Raw genomic sequence first — 7,464 nt, forward strand, 5'->3', positions numbered from 1 at the left:
CGACACAGAACTAGCCGCTGCCTGGCACCTGCCCACACTCACTGGTCGGAAACAGTGCTGGCCGGAAACGGGATGGGGGCAAGGCCCTGCTTGTCGAGAGCTGGCACGCAGCAGGAGATGTGCTGACGGACCAGCAGGGGGAGTGGCCAGCCCCGCATGTTTTGCCCTTCCACCAGCCTTGCACACCCACTCCCATCATTAAACACTGGACCCTCCCACTCACCACTGGTGGGCAGGCTGCTGGCAGGCAGGGATCCGGCCAGCAGCAGAACCCGTCAGTACTGATGGGAGGGAGACAGAAAACACGGAACAATTTGCCCATTTTTAAGAAGAAGTCGGGACACCTGCAGGAGGGCTTAAATACGGGACTGTCCCTTTAAAAATGGAGAGCTATAGCATAAAAAGGATTAAAACCTCATACAGTAACTCCTCACTTCAAGTCGTCCCGGTTAACGTTGTTTCGTTGTTACGTTGCTAATCAATTAGGGAACATGCTTGTTTAAAGTTGTGCAATGCTCCCTTCTAAAGTCATTTGGCAGACGCCAGCTTTGTCCACTGCTTGCAGGAAGAGCAGCCTGTTGCAGCTAGCTGGTGGGGGCTTGGAACCAGAGTGGACTGGCAGCCCCCGCATGAGCTCCCCCTATCAGCTCCCTGCTCCTCTAAGTTCCCTTTGCAGCAGCTGCCAGCAGGCTAGCAATTGCAGCTGCCCCTCCCGCCACTGCCATGTGCTGCTCCCGCCCTCTGCCTTGGAGCTGCTCCCCGAGCCTCCTGCTTGCTGCGCAGGAGGGGGGGAAGGGGAGGTAATGTCAGGGTGTCCCCCTTCCCTTGCTCCTACACCCCGCTTACCCCCTGGGGATACTGATGGAGAGAGAGAGAGAGAGCCTGGAGCAGCAGCTGCTGTCTCAACTTCCTGATCCACTTAAAAAGACAATGCACTTAAGAGTGGGTCAGCTTACTTAAAGGGGCAATGTGCATTTCTCTCCCTCTCCCACACACAAGGTGTGTGTCTGTCTCTGTCTGCTATGCTATCTCCCCTCCCCTCCATTCTTGCTGCCTTGTAGAGTGAGAGGCTACATTAACAATGTGTTAACCCTTGAGGGCTCAGCCGAGTGCTAGTTCATCATTTAGCACAGGGGTTCTCAAACTGGGGGTCGGGACCCCTCAGGGGGGCACAAGGTTATTACATGGGGGGGGGGCGTCACGAGCTGTCAGCCTCCACCCCAAACCCTGCTTTGCCTCCAGCATTTATAATGGTGTTAAATATATAAAAAAGTATTTTAAATTTATATCGGTGGGTTGCACTCAGAAGCTTGTTATGGGGTCACCAGTACAAAAGTTTGAGAGCCACTGATTTAGCAGCAAGGTATTCCCTGGGAAATATCCCACCCTCTTCCACCCTCTAACTTCACCACCTCAACTAAGCTTCACAATCATAATAGCTGTAAACAGTATTAAATTGTTTGTTTAAAACGTATGCTGTGTGTGTATATATATAATATATAGTTTTTTGGCTGGTGAAAAAAATTTCCCTGGAACCTAACGTCCCCTATTTACATTAATTCTTATGAGGAAATTGGATTTACTTAACATCATTTCGCTTAAAGTCGCATTTTTCAGGAACATTACTACAACACTAAGTGAGGAGTTACTGTATAAGGGGGAAATAATTTTGCTAAGCAATATGAAAAAAATAAATGTTGCTTAGACTTAAATGAGCCATTATCTTCTAGATATAGCCATGTACTACTAAAAGTACACTATGTTTATAGTGAATACAATTTGCACCAATAAAATGGACATTTACTAAGACAGTTTTGCTGCCATTGAAAACAGCAGCAACAAGCAAAATGGCCAATGCCTGTAAAATATGCAAGGAATAACATTTGCAATGTTATTGTAGCAATGTTTGTAAGGAATAATGTGAAATAAAGTAAGAAAGAGCTCCTTTTGGACTGGCCACTCTCTGCCTAAGTTGTCTCAAACACAACAGGGAAATCATGCAACATTCATCATACTATCCTGATGCCAAACCATTCAAATCTTTAATTTATGAAATGTAAAGAGTAAGACCAAAAGGTATTGTGTTGGCAAAGAATCAAACTTAGCAATGAAGAATAACCATACATCCATACAAGAACTTCAGTCTCCATTTCCTATGCTCCACATGCAAAGCATAGACATAATATGTTTTGTGGCAAGGCACCTCTCTTCTCTCACCAGCCTTAGCGCTTCCCCATCTGGCGATTGTAGGCTGTGGTAATCAGCCTACTCGGACAGGGTTTGCCTTCCCTCTTCTGTGCTCCCTTGGTCATATTTTTAGGGTAGGACTGAGGGTCGGCCTAAGGGGTGATCCTCCATCAAACAAAAAGGAAACAGTCGCATAAACAAAAACCCAGGGGGTACCTTTCACTGCCCCCCTCACTCGGGCAAGGTGTCATGCTGTTGGTTGCCGTGCAGTGTCAGTCCTTCCCCTAGCAGGCACTCAGGTTTGGCTGTCTCCCCTATGGGAAGGAGCACAGCCTCTCAACCTGGAGCAGCCTATTTCCCTGCTGCCACTAACTTGGCAGCAGCTTCTTTGTTTATTTCTCTCTCTCTCTCTCTCTCTCTCACACACACACACACACACACCCGCCCCGCCTCAGAGGAGGGAATTGTAAAGGCTTCAGGGATCCCTTAATTGGATTCAGGTGTCCCTAAGTGATCTGAGGTAACACCTTCTCAGCTTGTAGGAAAAAGGACCTTTAACATTCTAGGGCTAATATATCAGCATTTCAGGACCCTCTTGCAGCCATCTGGCCTGACTTTGTCACATATCCCCCACTCCTGCTCAACTTCATGGGTATGGGCTACTTAGGTCGAAAAACAGTGCACACTTGACAGGCCATCAGCGTTGCCATGCCTGGTCCCCGACCTGTTTTGAACTCTGAAGTGGAAGGGTTGTAATGACAAGGACCATCTCGTTACCCTTGCATTTCTTTCTTTCTTCCAGTCCACCCATTTCAGGTGGTCATGGTCAGTGATCAGGGTAAACCTCTGTCCAGGTAGGTAGTAGTGGAGGGTTTCCATGGCCCATTTTACCACAAGGCATTCCTTCTCTACCACAGCATACTTTTGTTCTCTGAGCAGGAGTTTCCTGCTAAGGAATAGGCTTAGGTTTTCTTCCTCTCCTACCATTTGAGGAACTATGGCTCCCAACCTGACCTCGGAGGCATCGGTTTGCAGTATAAACTCCTTCTCAATGTCTGGGGCTACTAGCACTGGGTTACTGCAGGGGGCAGTCCTCAGGTCTGTAAAAGCTTCTTCACCTGCGCTGGTTCATTTCACTATGTCTGGGCTCTGGGCTTTTATCAGATCCATCAATGGGTACGCTCTGGCAGTAAAGTGGGGAATGAATCGCCTATAGTACCCAACTATCCCCAGGAATGCTCTGACCTGTTTCTTCTGGATCAGTCGGGGTTAACTTTGTAACACCTCAGTTGGGGCTTCACTACGCCCCTCCCATGATGTACCCAAGGTATTTGGCTTCTGCTAGCCCTATTGCACATTTGGAGGGATTCACAGTGAGACCCACTTTCCTCAGGGTATCCAATACTGGTTCCTCCTTTTCTAGGTGCATCTCCCAGTCTGGGCTCCGTATGACAACATCATCAAAGTAAGCGGCCACATACTTGCCATGTGGACGCAACAGCTTATCCATGAGTTGGTGGAAGGTTGTGGGAGCTCCATGTAATCCAAAAGGGAGGACCGTGTACTGGCACAATCCTTCTGGTGTAGAAAATGCAGTCTTCTCCTTGGCTTCCTTGGCCAGAGGGATTTGCCAATAAGCTTTGGTCAGGCAAAGGGTGGACAAAAATTGTGCTTTTCCTAATCAGTTGATTAGCTTGTCTATTCGAGATATGGAGTAAGCATTGAACTGGGACACCTCATTTAATTTTCGGAAGTCATTGCAGAACCTCATGCTGCCATATGGTTTAGGTACGAGGACGATTGGACTGGATCATTGACTATGGGACTCCTCAATGACTTCTAGCTCCAGCGTTCTCCTAACTTTAGTCCTGATCTCCTCTCTTTTTGCCTCTGGGATCCAGTAGGACTTAATATTTACCTTTACTCCAGGATCTGTGATGATATGATGATGAACTTCTGTGGTCCTGCCTGGCTTCTCTGAGAACACATTGTGGTTCAGTTCAATCATATTGATGACTTCTGTTCATTGTTCAGGGGTCAATTCAGGGGATATTCCCACCTGTACCTGATGTTTATTTTCTTGGGGTGGCAACACCAGGGTGACCAGATGAACTCCCTGTCTTGCCAGGGATTCAATAGATTGACATGGTAGATCTGTTCTGGCTTCTGGTGATCAGGCTGACAAACCTTATAGTCAACCTCCCCAATGGTTTCTATTACTTTATATGGCCCCTGCCATCTGGCCAAGAGCTTACTGTCAGCTGTGGGCACCAGCACCATTACCCAATCTCCCATCTGGAATTTCTGGGCTGTCGCTCGGCTATTGTAATAGGTCAATTGGGCCTCTTGTGGCCTCTCCATGTGTTTTCACACTATGGGGGTGACTGGGGCTATCCTGTCCCTCATCTGCATCACATGCTCAATGATGATTCTTCCCTGGTTAGGCTGTTCTTTCCAGACCTTCTTGGCAATGTCCAGTATGCCATAAGTGATTGTGCATTGTATGAAGAAATACTTCCTTATGTTTGTTTTAAACCTGCGTCTTCTTAATTTCATTGGGTGACCCATGGTTCTTTTGCTAGGTGAAGGGGTAAATAACAATTCCTTATTCAATTTCTCCACACTTTTCAGGATTTTATAGACCTCAATCATATCACAACTTAGTCATCTCTTTTCTAAGTGGAACAGTCCCAGTCTTTTAAATCTCTCCTCATATGTAAGCTGCTCCATACCCTTGATAATTTTTTCCCCCTTCTCTGTACTTTTTCCAATTCTAATATAGCTTTTTGAGATGGGGTGACCTGAACTGCATGCCATATTCAAGGTGTGAGGATACCATGATTTATATACTGATATTATGATATATTCTGTCTTATTACCTATCCCTTACCTAACAGTTCCTGTCATTCAGTTAGCTTTTCTCACTGCAGCTAAAAATTGAGCAGATGTTTTCAGAGAACTTTCCACAATGACTTCAAGATCTCTTTCTTGAGTGGTAACAGGTAATGTAGACCTTATTATTTTGTATGTATAGTTGGGGTTATGTTTTTCAATGTGCATTACTTTGCATTTATCAACATTTCATTTTATCATTGTCATTTTCTTGCCCGGTCACCCAGTTTTTGAGATCCCTTTGTAACACTTCACAGTAAACTTTGGACTGAAAATGAAGCACTTTCAAAACAAAATTTCACAAATAAGACAAGGTTGGTGATGTAGTGCCACAAAAAATACCATGTTTGCCAAAAGGCAAATTAACAGCACACCCCTAACTGCCCTTAAAAGTGACAGCATTTCCAGGAATAAATGTACCGCCTTCATGCACCTCTGATGAGGCGATTCATAATTGTGAAGGACATCACAGCTGGTATGAATCAAGTTTTATTCAGAAGATTAAGTATTTTGACATATCCAGTGAGATGTAGTAAAAGAAGGCTAACAGTCACATATTTTTTTCTGGACCTCCTAGGAAAGCAGAGGGTTTAAGACAAAATAGCATGTGTGTGAGGTACAGGGGTCAGGAGAACCAAACACATAGCAAATTGCCTCCAAGCCATGAAAGAATCCAATGGAGGCCCGCTGCTGTCCTCAGGCCCTGGTAATGATTTCCCTTTATTCCTTCCCTACTACTTGTCTGCTGACTCTGTCCCCATTTCCCTCTCTCAGCTCACTGCAGAGGTTCAGAGCTAGGAGAAAGAAACCCTCCCAGATATTCATCTCTTCCTATCTCCAGCTTTCTGCAGGCCTCTGGGGGGATGTGCTCAAATAAATATAGTGAAAAATAGATGAGACAGCATCCTGAGTTGGGGGGCAGACCCTCTCCCCGTCTGAGTGCAGTGATCCCATTGGAATTACAACACTGATGTATATAACATTTCCTTTCTAAAGCATTATATTTCTTGCATGGCACCATGGGCTAGTAAGGTATCCTGTAATGGGGCCTGGGCTCAATCCAGTGCCAGTATTGGTCAACCAGCATCTTGTTCCTCTCTGTGTGATATTGACTGTAGTAAAAGTCTTTGTTACAGCTGAAGAAAGTGGAGGGAATATAAAAACTTTGTAATTTGCCTAAAGTGCAGACACATCTGCTGGAGTCATAAGTGTCTTGTTGGCTGAGTTCAGCAGGGGAGAAGCTGGCAATTAATCAGAAGTGTCACTGTATTAGATGGAAATTGTAACAGAGGGTTTCTGGGGACATAAAGGTAGCTTTAGCAGCCAAAGACTGCACTGCACAAGATTTCTCCCCCTAAGAAAAAAGGTATATTTATTGAGGTTGGCCATAAACACTGACCTACTTTATAGAAGTTGACATGACACAGGAGATCTGGTGGCATCTGAAAAGGATTTGGCGATCAATAAGTATATAACCCTGGAAAAGATCTGTGATTAGTCCACTCACTCTCAAAATATGTTCTGAGATATTCAAATTTTCTATGCTTAGGACCAAATTTGGTTGTCAGGTGCAAACGTCATTGGTAGAATTTATATGCCCACTTACAAGAGTAGAATTTGCCCTCTATGTTACTTCCTTGTCAGTGACTACATTTCATCTCACCCACCAATCTGAAAATAAGCCAATACTCTGTGACCAGCCAACTCTTTAAGAACAACCAGCAAGTGCTCCATAGGCCATGGTTTGGGAACTTCTGTGTAAAACAAAACCAGTACATGTAATGAATTGACAAGTGCAAGTTGAGATGCGTATGTTATAAATGAAAAACAGAAGTCTTCACAATTTCAGTTAGTCTTTTCTATGATCATGCATTGTACAACTCTGGTACCTTGACATTGTTCTTGGTTGCAGAGTAAGAGACTGATCCAAAGCCCACTGAAATCAGTGGCAGTCTTTCCACTGAATTAAACTGGCTTTGACTAAGGCCCCAATAGACTTTGAAATTCCAAACTAGCCTAAACCTTGCATCATTTTGATTTTTGTATTGATACATTTGAAAATAAGAACCTATAGAACTTATTTTTGAGTGATCTTCACAAAAATTGGTCATTGATCCAAATTGGTTAGTTATCATTTAGATATTTACTACTATATGCTGTCCTTAATTTATAGGCTGTATATTGATGTGTCCTTCACTTGTGCTCCATTTTTATCTTTCTGAAAAGGGTTTAAATTCCATGGTGTCACAGCTGTAGAAAATAATTGTTTCATTTTGGTGTTCTGCTGAGAAAGAAATTTCTTGCAGACTATAATTCTCTGTCCAGTCATTTTACAGCATCTTTTACTCTAACAAAGTTGAAGTGGCAGCCTATCAGGTATTCAAC

Source organism: Chrysemys picta, chromosome 1 (assembly GCF_011386835.1).
Source record: "Chrysemys picta bellii isolate R12L10 chromosome 1, ASM1138683v2, whole genome shotgun sequence".
Taxonomy (NCBI): Eukaryota; Metazoa; Chordata; order Testudines; family Emydidae; genus Chrysemys; species Chrysemys picta.